Below are 14,683 nucleotides of genomic sequence, written 5' to 3'. Positions count from 1 at the left end.
CGGTTTTTGTTTAATTTAACTTCTGTGTTTCATAATAAAAATGGTAATAAAAAATGAGTTTTATGGCTCTTTAGGCGCCTAGACATGTTCAGATTATTTTACAACATTAAAAAACCGTAATAAATCAGTCATAATGTCAAAAATATCCGAAGAAATTAATTCTATACAAAGACTCACCATTTAGAAGATTTCCGCCATTTTGTTTTATGTATATGGAGCACTGCAAGGCTTGTATTTTGTTATTCTTCACGCTCGTGCTTGACGCGAGTATAGAAACACTTCACAAATGGTAATAAAATCACACATAATGTTTTTTCCCTGAGTAGGGTCGTAAATATAGCACAATAATTTTAGACTAAACAAACTTTTAGGCAGACACTTAAACAGCTATTAAATATTATTACTGAGTTACATATTTATTTTTACTTTTCACATTTAAAATTGTTTTGAAGAGTGGTAGATTTTATAACACGGACTGAGACATAAAGCCACATTGCAAATACAACACATATATCTAGATAGAGATGTTTTTTTTTTATTAATTTTTGAATTTCCGCACACATGACAGCGTCTTCTGGGCTTTTTATTATTTGCCGTGGGCGGAATGTGTTCCGGCAAATGATCTGTTAAAGTTCTAGGTAACAACCTCAATGGATTTTCACTAGTCGATGGTCTGGGTTGTGGAGTTTTCGTGATTTTCACAGCGTACTTAGCAACTAATTGTTTTATCACGACTAACTGAAATTCTCCTAAAGTTTTTTTACTACCAGTAACAGATTTATACATATAGAATGAATTTAATAAATAGAGGTCAATCATGTGAAATGCTACTTTTTTGTACCATTTCACAGATTTCCTCATGCACGACAAGCTGCTGAGCATCATGTCGGCCTTGTCGACAGTCCCCATATTTTTATTATACTCTAAGATGCACTTTGGCTTCATAATGGGTTCTCCGGTTCTAAAATTAGTTTTACCGGTTGGACCGAAGGAGTCATCGTGCATGGTTGTAAGCATGTGGACATCTCTTCTGTCACACCATTTGAGAGCCAACAGTGGGCTTTTTGACTTTGCCTCTGTCTCCCCCTTTTTCAGCTTTTTGAAGCATGGCATTTCTTTGCGATTCTTACGTACAGTCCCACAAGCATTGGTTTTATTTTCATGGAGGTGTTTGAATAACTGTGGACCGGTGTACCAGTTATCGCACCACAACGAATGCCCTTTGCCCAGATACTCGGTCAGCAGCGTTGTCACAACAGCTCCGGAAATTCCAAAGTTTTGGCTATCCACTATGTCTGTCCCGTCACCACAATAAATAATAAAATCTAAAATATAACCCGTCATAACGTCACACAGCACGAACATTTTGATACCGAAACGATGACGCTTCGATGGAATAAATTGTTTAAAAATAAGTCTCCCTTTAAAAACAATAATGCTCTCATCGATACAGAGATTTTGATGCGGAATCATCGTGTCTTTGAAAATTTTGCATGTATGCTCTAAAAGTAACCTAATTTTATTTAGTCTATCTGAGGTAACACTTGTTGGATCGGAAAAATGGAGCATTTGGAGCAATAACTCATATCGGTCTCTAGGCATTGTCTGACCGAAAATGGGTGCACTTAAAAAACAATCCGTACTCCAGTGTTCTTCTAGTGACAAATGTTTGTTTCGTGTCATGAGCATTGACACCCCAAAAAATGCATATAATTCTGATACAGTTGTATCGATCCAATTATGAGAACGTGATTTTGGTCCAAGTACTTGAGTATTATATTGATAGTGAAAAAAAATGTTTGTTTGTTGGACTACCTTCAACATTATATCACGGTTTAAAAAATGTTCAAAAAAAAGACACTCAGGCGAAGTCTCAGTCAAATCGCTGTTTGCTATGCCGGATTGAAAATCATCAAACTCATACACGATCGGGACATGGGGTCCGGATGTCCATGTTCTCAAGTGTTCAATTGGCTCTTCTGATATATCTACATCACTGAGGTCAGATGGTTCCAATTCTTCTTCAGACATTTCGTAATCGGAGTCCAATTCCTCACTTAAACCAGCCATATTGAAGTTTGAAAAAAGTTTTCAACCAAACACTCACACGATAACAAAGGTAAAATAGTCCAAAAAAATATAGTCAAAACACCTTATAACAGTTTAATACACATGAATGGAATAGTTAAAAACACATAAACAATAACACAGACAAAATATTTATAAATATTATAATAGTATTCACACAATACAATAGATCGCGTAAAATACGTAATATTTTGTACGGAAAAACGACAAGAGCGATTCCTTGCACAGTCCTCTCACAACAGTGATATTACGCATACTGCGCAAACGCAGTAAAGTGGCGCGATGTTTCAAGCCAAAATTAAATGAGCGTAGATTGACGGCCTGTCGAAGGCATGTCAAACATCGAAGTTTTAGTATTGTAACATAATTTATTTGACAATATTATATATATGTCACCGTTGGTAATGAAATAAGGCAAATTATGGTAGAGATTTCAAAATCATGCGTCATGTATATTCTACATAATCGACCGGCGCATTTTTGCGTACAACATTGGCGACAGAAGCGCTGTAGCCCCGTAGTTTTGCGCAATTTCGCGTACTACTTTCGTGACAGAAGCGGGCGCCGGGTTAATCAAAATCAAATAATAATAATACTTTATTTTTATCTTTTAAAAGAAAATTGTGATATGTATGATTTTGTTCTTTACATTTTACACAAATGTATAAAATATTTTTTTATTTAATAATAAATGAAAAAAAATATTATGTTCTCATTGGTTTCTCTCTGATGCATGGATGCTAACATTTTAGTTTCATTGTAGGCACAAATTATCTGAAAATAAATTGCACCTGTGTTCTAAAATTTTCAATACTTCACTGTCTTCTTCCATTTACCTCGGTCCTAGTGATTTTCTTCCAAATACTTTTATACAATATAACAATCAATAATAATGTTAGTTTTCATCGTTGACTCTGTCTAACTTCTACATATTATAATATCGTCTGTCTTGTAGAACTTGTCATAAATCCTATTTTGGTCATAATTAGATTTTTGAATACGCTAGTATTATCGAATTTGTACCTCTGTGTAAATGTTCTTACATACATAACACATCAGTGAAAGGTATCGGGAGAAAACAATCATTGTCCACAGATGTAATAATTGCGAATATTGAATTTTAAAGTTTAAAACTGAATAAAAAATATGGGAATTATCAAATAAAACAAATTAATCATTTTTATGGCATGGTTAGGTTTATTAAACAGAATAACAAAAATACATATTAATATACTTGTTTTCTCCCATATTGGTAATTTTTGTATCAACATTTACTTGGAACTCTTATGGATTTCCACAATTTCAAAAAATCTGTTAATGCACAATGAAAATATGCATATTTGGCTAACACATTGCATACTTAACTCAAAACACAAAATTTGACTATCATTGTTTTCTCCCGATACCCTTCATCTAATCATTTAAAAATCGAATGCACAAACGCCTAAATCTTGTCCATATAATGGAAAGATTTACAAACCTCGTAAATATTTCAAAAAAATGGTTGTTTTGATTTAGGAGGTTTACAAGATAGAAAATCACAATATTATTGTATTATATATTTTATATATTAAGAATTATCACCTATTTATTATATTAGTCAAATGAATTCAGCATTTTCTGTGATTGTTTAATCGACTGCTACCTGTAATGTAAATATTAACACATCAGTTGATTTTTGGGGTTTGTATCAACATTTAATATTTTGCTTCCACTACTTATCTGAATATAAACTTCTATTAATTGTAATAACCTACTGAACAGTAGTTACCACTATTTACTGCTACCGCCAACGTGGCTTGCGATAAGCCAACCGTTACGAACCGCATAATATGCCACATTGGTGTGTTTAGCCATATTTGTACACCTCTATTCCAACGTAATATTAACTCCAAAATCAATAGCAATAGTGATAGAAATGCTTTGACGCATTTCTATTATACTTTGCATAATTTGAGCGGTAGATACAATTTTAAGATCTGTTTTTGTTTTCATGCTTAAGGGTTCACGTTGTAACGGTCGAAAACTAAGAATTTGTGATATTTTTTAAAGCTAGATCTGAACAATTTGTAGACTTTATAGGAAAGATTTATATGACATTTCTTATCCTAGAAGTCAACATTTCATGAATACGTTAATTAATACTTTAAAAGAGTATTACTGTTAAACAAAATAAACGTAATATAACTTTGCAATGATCTAAAAAATTAACATTTATTTTGTTCCGCCTTGCAAAACGGAATCTATATAATTGATCCTGCATGGCCTGTCAGCACTTATTATGTATAATTTGTTGATAACTGTCAAATAATCTGATCATACGGACATGATTCCACTCATTATGACGATTCCTAACATGTGGCACATATCAACACAAGTGTAAGACGAAAAATATTAAAAATCAATCGCAATATAATGAATTTGCACTTGCGGGGGTCGCGATGAACGAGAGTTATCTGTACATTTAATTGTTTTCTAATGTTATAATGTAAAATGTATTCACTAACCTTTCCATTTTAGTATGCAATTCACTCATAATTTTGAGATCTGTGCGGCACCTGGACCCTTAATTCATTATCACATTGTAGTGAGATGAGGTTATGAAACATATTAATTTGTATTTATGGAAAAACATACACATGGGTGATTCGCATTGAATTTATCACTTGTCACAACTTTGGTGATAAATTATTTTGCGAGATCGGACATAATATCGTCACCCCAAAAGCCAAACGGCACTTGTGACATTTTGAGTTATGAATGTAGTTTTGTTCGTAATTTTTTTCTCTACATTATAGGCAAAATGGCATTTGTGGAGCTAAATTCATGAAATCACAATTTATGAAAGAAAATAAAGGTCACTTGTGTATTCGTAAACTAAACTTCAATTAACGTATAATAAAAACGTTACATGTACACGATTTTATTCAGTCTATGTGCAGTGGTTACAAAAATAATATAAGAAAAGAGTACATACTATGTGTAATTATTTTAAAATGTGTAAAGGCCGTTGTACAAAAATAAAAGATTTTGTTGCAGAAAAAGGGCCCTTGTGACGAGAATCTTCACAAGATATGAAAAATAAAAAATAAATAAAAATTACATTTCAATCTTTGAGTAATAAGTCACCTGTGCTCTGAATTTCATTTCAAAATATTAAGAAATAACCTCCACACGATTTTTGTTCATGTAAAAACTTTAAATGCATTTTTCTCAAAACTCTATTATTGCACAAGTGCCCTTTTGCTATTGGGGCGACGTTATAGTCATAGGACTTAGATAATGTAATTTCCTTCGCTTCGTTCCGCCTGGTCTCCCGACAGGAAATTAATGATTGCGTATTCGTACACTATTTTAAAACCATTTTTATTCCCTTTAAAAACTCCTCTTTCCACTAAAATTTGTTAATGTACCACAATAGCTTTGTATGTAAATATTATTCTCAAATGTAAATTATTATTTCGACTATGAAGGCTTTTTAAGACCTATCATTATAATTGTGTACATTGTAAGGCTTTTGTAAATAAATTTTTATATTCGGAACAACGTGATATTGTTTTATTTCAGGTTGTTATGTTTACACATGACGTGTCAAAATCTCTCATAAAAATATGTAAAAGTTAATATAGTTGCTGATAAGATAAACTGATCGAAGTGCATAGATGACCACGGTGAGTAAATTGATTTCAAAGTTGATTACAATTTATTTTAAACTTTACTTTGATATTGCATTACGGTTGGTCTGGAGGGCAATTTTTAAACGAAGCAGTATCGCAGCAGTTCGAATGAACCAACAAACCTGCTTAAAAACGCGACAGTACTTTCAAAGGAAATATTGTGCGTATAGACTATAGAGCTTCGAACGGTATCGACATGACAGCTAAATTTACTGCGCGAAAAGTGATGTAGTTTTGGAGAAATACATCGGGTAAGTGACCATTTATTTCAGTTATATTGTATTCTTCAATACATTTAATACCAAGGTGTTGTCCACTCTAGTGGCGGCCAGTGGTCTTCAGAATAGCATTTTCTGGTAGTGCGCAATGGTTTACCTTCTATTAAGAGAGGATCTTCTTCTTTCACCCTGTCACGATCCAGAATTGGAGCATATGGCAAGCACAAGTTCGCGCCACTTCCCTAGGTCCATCGCCAACTCTTGCGCTTCCCGCCATGTCAGACCTGCAGCACGTAGGTCGCTTTTGTGGCACCGCCGCAGGGTAAGGGAGGGCCGGCCAAGGCGACGGAACCCTTGAGGCTGTGCCGTAAGGGTACGAAGTGTCACACTCTTTGGCGACATCAGGAACACGTGTCCTAGCCACGTAAAGGTTGTAAAGCGTCTCTTCATGATTACCTCAATCACCGAAGGCTGCCGTGTCCATAAGCTTAGGATATCTTAGTGTAAAATGGCTGAAACGTCGAACTTCTCAGAAGGTAAATTAAATATGTATTTGTTTATTTATTCTATTTCTTAAAAAAGTTTTTGAACAGTTAGAATGATTTTGACACCTCCTTCGTCTCTGGGTATGGAGAATGTCTAGCGTAGTTGACGCCAAACAGTCTCCACACACAGGACTCCGGTAGACCTGATGGTATACAGTGCTGATGTTGGTGCGCAAGCGGTCTATACGGGTAACGGATGTTGATGTACGCGACCAACTTCCACCCTCGGGACTAGCGGATGGTAACTTTGAGGGTCGTCAAAGGAAGCTGGATTTTGAGGTTGGTAGAGCATGTCAGTGGAGTTACTCGACAGTACAGTGAGGTCTGTGGCAGTTGTGGTTGATGATGATGATGATGGTTGTTCAGCATTGAAACGCTCGGTGAGGACACAAAAGTTGCGTTTATTAATTATAAAACACCAAAGTTCAGATAATTAATGTTAATGACACAGATATCTATGCACAGGGTCACTACACGTGAGGTCCTGTATGGTTCAAGAGCGTTGGTCACACGTTATTATACGTTGGTAAAAAAAAAATTAAATTGAAGTTATAAAAAGAAAAGAAATCAAAATAATTAATTTCTGTCGAAAGTTTGGTCACCCGACTCGTTACGCGAGTCAGGGGTATTAAACTAGTTAGGAAACTAGTAGAAATTCACTTTTAAAGTTTTGACACTAATTTTCCGTCGACGAAATGTTCGGAGATCGCGAAGTCACTTTAACTGTAATGGCACATTTGTTTATAGTCTGTGTGTTGAGATAGAAAAATAATTGTCCGTAATGAAATCGCGTTCTACCTAAGTAGATGTACTACCAGGTAGACGATAGCGGAGACGTCGCACTCGAAAAAGAAAATTTAAAATTAAAAAAAAATTAATTATTAAAAATTATTTTTAATAATTATGCCCGGCCCTGCACTGAATTTAATTCGCTGAAGCTAAAATCAATACGAGATTATTTTCCGATTCGATGTCCGGTAAGGCGCCAGCCAAAACAGGAAAAGGTTGCGAACCACTGGTTCTCGCCTTGGTAGGTATCTACGCGTCACAGATGCTGTGCACGTCGGTAGGTATTTAAACGCGGTCGGAGTGTGGAGATTAACTCAACACAACTCCTATACTAAGAAACTTTTCGAAGAGCGTCGGCGAGACGTCTTCTTAAGGGGGTACATGCTCAGCGTAGGTCAAATTGGAGCTTTTGTTCTATTTTCAAAGCACGATCCTGGACATACCTTAAACGTTGTAGATAATCTATTTATATAATTTTGAAGCCTTATTATCCTTTATATTTATTTTAAACATTTGATGACTGCATAAAGTATTTTTATTAAGTACATAAAATAGTATTCTTTTAAACCTCTCGCTCTAATGTTTTAGAATATAGTCATATTTCAGTACATAAATGTGCAGTGGTGCTAAGATTTTTTACATTTATTAATGTTTAAACGCATTTATAAAACCATCAGTATAATTTATATCGACTAATATTATAGTGAAATATTTACGATAAAAAATTATATTGATAATCTCTGTCAGTGGCGCACCCAGGATTTATTATTGGGGGGGGCCCAAGGAGGAGAATGTAAATTAGTCCCATAGGCTCTTTTTCTTCTTCATATAAATATTTTTACATATTTTCACAATACACGGCGATATATTTGTACAGTTTCTCCTAGTTTTTATTAAATTGGAGGCATAGTGGCGGTAACCGTTGAGCGTGTCATCAGTGACTGGCGGATTGGAAGTGAACAGCGACCATGCTGGACATGTGTACCTAGTATGCTAAAACATTACTTAAATAATATCGGCTGTGCTACCCGCTTGGTCTAGAGCAGTGTTTCCCAAAGTGTGGTACGCGTACCCCCTGGGGTACGGGAAGAGTTTGGTGGGGGTACGCGCTGCACCGGGTTATGGCTACGCCTGGTGTAACAAGCATCAATACAACAACCATGCTAGAAGGTTTATCACATGCGGAAGAAGAGCAATTGTTGGAATTATTAGCTTCAGACGGATTCTTGCAAAATAAATATAAGGAATGTACTTAAACATCATTAAGGTTGCAAATGCAACATGTGTATCCAGTTTTAACAGAGAAATTCCTGAAATACATCTTGCCTTTTCCAATTTCATATCTATGTGAAGTTGCTTTTTCAGCATTTGCAGACATTAAGTCAAAAAAAGGTACAGCCTTTTGGGTGTGGAACCGCATCTCAGATTAAAATTAATAACCAGGGAACCAAATTATGATGAACTGTCGTTTCAACATACTTAAATAATTTCATCCTTTTCATGGTTTATAATGAATGTTATTTTTTATAATATAACTTTTATTTATATTTTATTATGAATGAATTTTATTTTTCGTTTATTATTATTTTGTTTATGTACTACAAAAGGAATTTATAAATATATTTTGATTTTTATTAAAGAACTTATATGCATTTTTCTTTGACCAGGAGTACTCTGTGTAACGAAAATTATAGAAGGGGTACACAGATGTCGAAAGTTTGGGGAACACTGGTCTAGAGAGCTACAATATTTATTCCGAATTCCACCGAAAAAAATGTTCTTCTGATTTACACCACCACTGTAGTGGGTGTAGTCGTTCTTTTCGCCGAATGTTTATCGCAGATTTTTGGTTTTTATATAGAGGTATAACCATATTGCGGTTCCAACATATTAATTGAAAATGGACAAAAAAGTATTATTGCATTTAAATTATATACAACCTACTCAATACAACACAGCCTAATATATCGTTTATCGGTCTTTTGTCTATTGCACTCGGTGTACCTACACCATGGCCCCCACATCCTGAAAGGGCCCTCAGGCTAGGGCAGTGGTCGGCAAACTGCGGCTCTTTGGCCCCTTGAGTGCGGCTCTGCCACAGATGCTCTCTGCCATATTTGACATGGCTACAAAGAAGAAGCAAAGAAAATGGAAGAGGATAACCGTAAATTTAATGTTGAATAGACCGAGACTTCGCGTTTACTCAAAACTTAAATGGTTTACCGACCTGTATTTATGTGTCGGGAAAAATTAGTGCATTCAAATTTAGAGAGATACTACAATTAAAAACTCGTAATTTTGCGCTAAATATTCTGTCGATGATGCAAGGAAGAAAGCAGCTGAAGCAGAAGAGTCAAGAAAAATAAAGTTCTGTATTTAATTAGGTACTGAATAAAATCTTTCAACAATGTTAATATTGCAAGTTTTGTGGTTAGTAAAAAGATTTCCAAGAGAGGAAATCAAGAGTAAATTAAGAAATCGATTTATTGATGAGAACCTGGAATCGTGCTTAAAATTAAATCAACAACATACGAACCTGACTTACCCAAACTTTACAAGGAGATTCAAGGCCATTATTCACATTGAGTTTTTCAGTCATTGTCATGATTCAATTTTATGGATACCTTACTTACAATTTAATTTTTATTAATAAATAAGATCATTCAGTTTCAGATTCATATTCAGTTTTATTCAGTGTACCTACCTATAATTTAATTAGGACTTAAAACTTTAACTAAAGTTTATTAAGTAAATTAGCAGTGTACCTACTTACTACCTACTAATACTAATACTAATTTAAGTTTAAGAAATTTGGCTCTCAAAAGAAATCTCAATCGTTGTACTGTTGATATTTGGCTATATTGACTAATGAGTTTGCCGACCAATGGGGTAGGGTATTTGACGGGCCCCCTATCCACCGCTTAGATTAAAGGCAGTGTGAAACACTACATTAACGTTTTTAAATTGTGTTTTAGTTCAAATTGAGGGTACTTATACAGTGAATTATTGGCGATTTTCTATACATCTACTTTAATAATGGAGCTATCGACTATCGACACATAATAATCAGAAAATATATTGGACAATTATATTAATTAAAATGTTCATACTCATGAAGTATAGTAGAGCCGCAGGCGACTTTTTTTACTATTAAAGCTAATTTATGATGTGTGTTTATCTCACTTATCTGGTCAACCTGACACGCCGGGCCCCCCACAGCCCGGGCCCCCAGGCTAGAGCCCTGTCAACTCTCCCCAGCCATGACCTATACCACTCCGGAATTCGGGTGGACACCGAGAATTTCATAAGGGAACGTGTTTCTAAAAAAACCTGACATTAGTGTTTCGAAATTTTTGTATTAGAAATTAAAATCTAAGAAATTTTACTAAAAGGGTGCTGGAGAATTACAAATCATTTTTGCCGTGTTGTTTGTCTAAGCCCAATGTATAGTTTATTGGCTTTCGATTTCAATGTGTAAAATCATTCTGATGATTTTCATATTTTGGGGGGGGGGGGCAAGGCCCCCTGCCCCCCCCCCCCCTGGGTGCGCCACTGATCTCTGTGATCCCAAATTTGACAAGAATTAGGCATTTTATTATTTTTAAAAATGGGCAAGATTAACACATTTGAAGATAATTCTAAAGATACTCATTATAAGCTATGTCTTCGACCATTCAAGTGTAATAAAACTGATAAACATCCTACGAATAATGATTGCTTTATAATATTTATTATATTCTAAACTCCAAAGCAGATTATCGCACATTAACCAAGGACATGACACTTGCCGGCATCACCCCCGGCGTAGCAACCAACACCAAGGACGGCATTAAAATCGTTCATGCAGACTCCACCTCCTACCGAAAAACAGTAGCTTTCCTTGAAGACCGCCAAACCCCTTTCCATTCATACACGATGCAAGAAAACAAAACATACAAGGTAGTCATTCGAGGCCTCCCCACCGATTTTGATGGAAAAGACATCTTAGACGAACTAATAAGACACGACTTCCCGGTGCTATCGGTCCAAAGAATGAGGCGCGGCCCCAGCCGAGAACCTCTCCCTCTGGTTCTGGTCGATCTAGAAAAGTCAGAATCCGGCAAAGACATCTACAGCCTGGAATTTCTGTTCTACATGAAAATCCAAGTTGAATCCCTCAAAAGAAAACAATTTACAGGATAATGCCATCGATGCCAAGGCTTCACCCATTCCAGCAACAACTGCCGTGCCCCCCCTAAATGCGTGAAGTGTGGACAATCTCACTTCACGCATGAATGCGCTCACACACCCCAAATAGGCCCAGCCACCTGTGCAAACTGCACAGGACCTCACCCCGCTAACTTCCGTGGATGCCCCAGCTTCCCACACCAAAGGAACAACAGCTCACACAGACAGTCCTGGCCAACCCCTACTTGGCAGAGGCAACATCACCAACAATGGCAATCCACGCCCCAACCCCGACAGTCCAGCTCCTACACCCCCAAGGGTGCCCCCACCTACAGACAAACGGCAACACTACCTACTGCCCCAGCCAACGAGCCATTCTACAACAAGGCCACGACTCACACCAGCACCTACAATCATAACAGGTCAGTTGCTCATCCCAACCAATTTTCCTCAACACCCACACCACGCCCTCCAACTCCCATTCAGACATCAATAATCTGGCTCTTGCAATTACCCAATTGCAAAACACTATGTTGGAGGCGACAGCGATGGTAGCTCAAGCCACAAAAGTTGTCCAAAATGGCTACTAAGACCCAACCGATTTCCTTACCTTACATGACATCGATATTTTCCTTGTCAACGACCAACGGGCAACCACCTGCCTCCATCGATCCCCTTGCAACCATGGCCAAATCCACCCGAATGGAATACAAGAAAGCAATCACTCAAGCCAAGAAAGACTACTGGCGTAACTTCGTCACTGTCGAGGGAGGTTCGGACCCCTGGGGTCCTCCATACCGCGCATTGAGGCTGGGACTCAGACCGACGAGCCTGTTGTACGATATCGAGAAACCGGGTGGCGGATTCACCAGTACTGAGTCTGAAACGGCTGCGGTCCTACTCGAGGCTCTCATCCCCCTGGATGATGTATCCAGGGATGATGACGCCATGAGGATGGCCCGCTTCGAGGCTTCTCTTCCCATCGACACGGATCACTCATCGTTGCCTTCCGAACAGGAGATCAACCACATCGTACGCACGTTGATTGTTGGCAAAGCCCCAGGCCCGGACTGCATTGACAATTTACTTGTCAAACGCACATGGGCCATCGCCGCTCCAGAGATTACAGCCCTCTTCAGTGACTGCATCAGGAGCGGCACGTTCCCTGACTGCTGGGAGAGGGGCTTACTTTAGGTAATCCCCAAAGCTGGCAGCCGAGAACCATCTAGCCCCAAAGCCTACCGCCCTCTAACACTTCTGCCCGCTCTGGGCAATGTGCTGGAGAAGCTACTGTGCCGCAGGATTGAAGCCCACCTGGAGACACACTCGCCGCTTTCCGATAAACAATTTGGATTCAGAAGAGGCAAATCAACAGTCGACGCCATAAGGAATGTGATTGCCATTGCTGAAAATTCCCGCCGTAAATACGTCCTAGGAGTTTCCTGGACATTGCAGGTGCGTTTGATAGTGCATCCTGGCCTCTTATACTTCAAAAGCTCCGGCTGAAGAGACTACCAGGAAATTTTTTCGCGTCAATTCAAAGTTATTTCACCAATAGATCGATCGAGTTTCGAGTTGGATCAACCACAATAGAGAGGAACACCAGCATGGGATGTCCCCAGGGCTCAGTCCTCGGGCCCCTTCTCTGGAACGTACTCTTGGACGATCTCCTTAGAATTCCGCTTCCAACCGACTGTACTGTCATCGCTTACGCAGACGATGCGCTGCTGCTGGTCCAGGCCGACAGCAGGGCGAAGATTGAGAGCACCGTTGGCGAAGCCTTAGCATCAATTGAGGCTTGGGGTAGATTAACTAGACTATCATTCGCACCTTCCAAGACTACCCACAGTCCGATTCGGTGACACGAGAGTGAAAGTGTCGAAGATCGTCACCTATCTAGGCGTCAAAATGGACACAATGTTAAATTTCCTACACCATGCTGAAACCCAAGTCCACAAGGCTGGGGTGGCCTTCCAGAGGATCGGTCGCATGGCTGGTGAAGGATGGGGCTTAAAAGTAAGAGCGCCATTTTTATGGGAATCGCGGCTTATGCCGCCAGTGCTTGGTACCCGCGCATTCCCAAAAGTGTCAAACTTAGAATCTCTCTTTTAAGAGGACAGCGCATCGCGCTCCTGTCCATTACCAAGGCCTACCGTACTACCTCAACTGACGCGCTCCCGGTCCTGGCCGGCATTCTCCCACTTGACCTGCACATTCAGGTCAGCGGCGCTTCAATATTGCTCCTCAAGGGCGAGGAGGCTGACGTTGGTGATTTTCACCTCGTCCCCCCTCCTCGGCTAGCTGGCGAAGGAGTAGCATTATTGAGGCACGGAATTAGACTCATGTCGCTCGATGCGGCCTTTAATACCTGGCAGCGAAAGTGGAACGAATCGACCAAGGGCCGGCACACATATACGTTTTTTTCCAGACATACAGTGGCGAATGGAGATAACCAAATACCTGACTCCAGACCATTACACCAGTCAATTTGTGACTGGTCATGGTGGATTTGCTGGCAAGCTCTTCGAGCTTGGACTTGCAAGCCGTCCGACATGTCCATGCGGAGGGGAAATACAGGATGCCAACCACATCCTATGGGAGTATCTGAGTATGTGCTCCGAACGGAAGGAAATGCTCAGGTCGGTCCAACCAGCTGTTGGACCCATCGGCCCGTCCGACCTGGTTGCTACTAAGGCCAATTATCTTGCTTTCAAAAAAAATGCGGCGTCTTACTACGGGCGTGAAGATCTCTTCACATAAATTTTGCTGCCTGTATGATTAGCTTCGTTCTTTGATTTAATAAACAAGTAGCTTCATTTTCTTTTTAGTAATTTCCATGTGCTTTTTCTCTCCCTGGCACTTTGCATTAGAGTAAACTCAGTAAACTCAATCAGAGCTCATTTTGAGCGTAGCAATCTAAGTCTTGGGCATCTTCTCCCAGGACAATTCTTAGATGCTTCACATCACCAATTGACGGGTTCCGTGATACTCTCGATTAAGACCGATCTACTGTCCTATCTACTGTCCGCCGAAACGGAAACCCACCAGGTCAGATTATGATAATTTATTGGACACAAGTAATACTCCCACAGTCGTAGCCGGCGACTTTAACGCCAAGCACTCCGCCTGGAATAACAGCTCGTGGAGAATTACTACATGACTTCATTCAAGCTAGTCAATCAGTCATGGTCACACCTCT

Source organism: Rhyacophila brunnea, unplaced genomic scaffold, assembly GCF_057557595.1.
Source record: "Rhyacophila brunnea isolate RB1 unplaced genomic scaffold, BYU_Rbru_1.0 scaffold_14, whole genome shotgun sequence".
Taxonomy (NCBI): Eukaryota; Metazoa; Arthropoda; class Insecta; order Trichoptera; family Rhyacophilidae; genus Rhyacophila; species Rhyacophila brunnea.
This window is presented reverse-complemented; position numbering follows the sequence as displayed.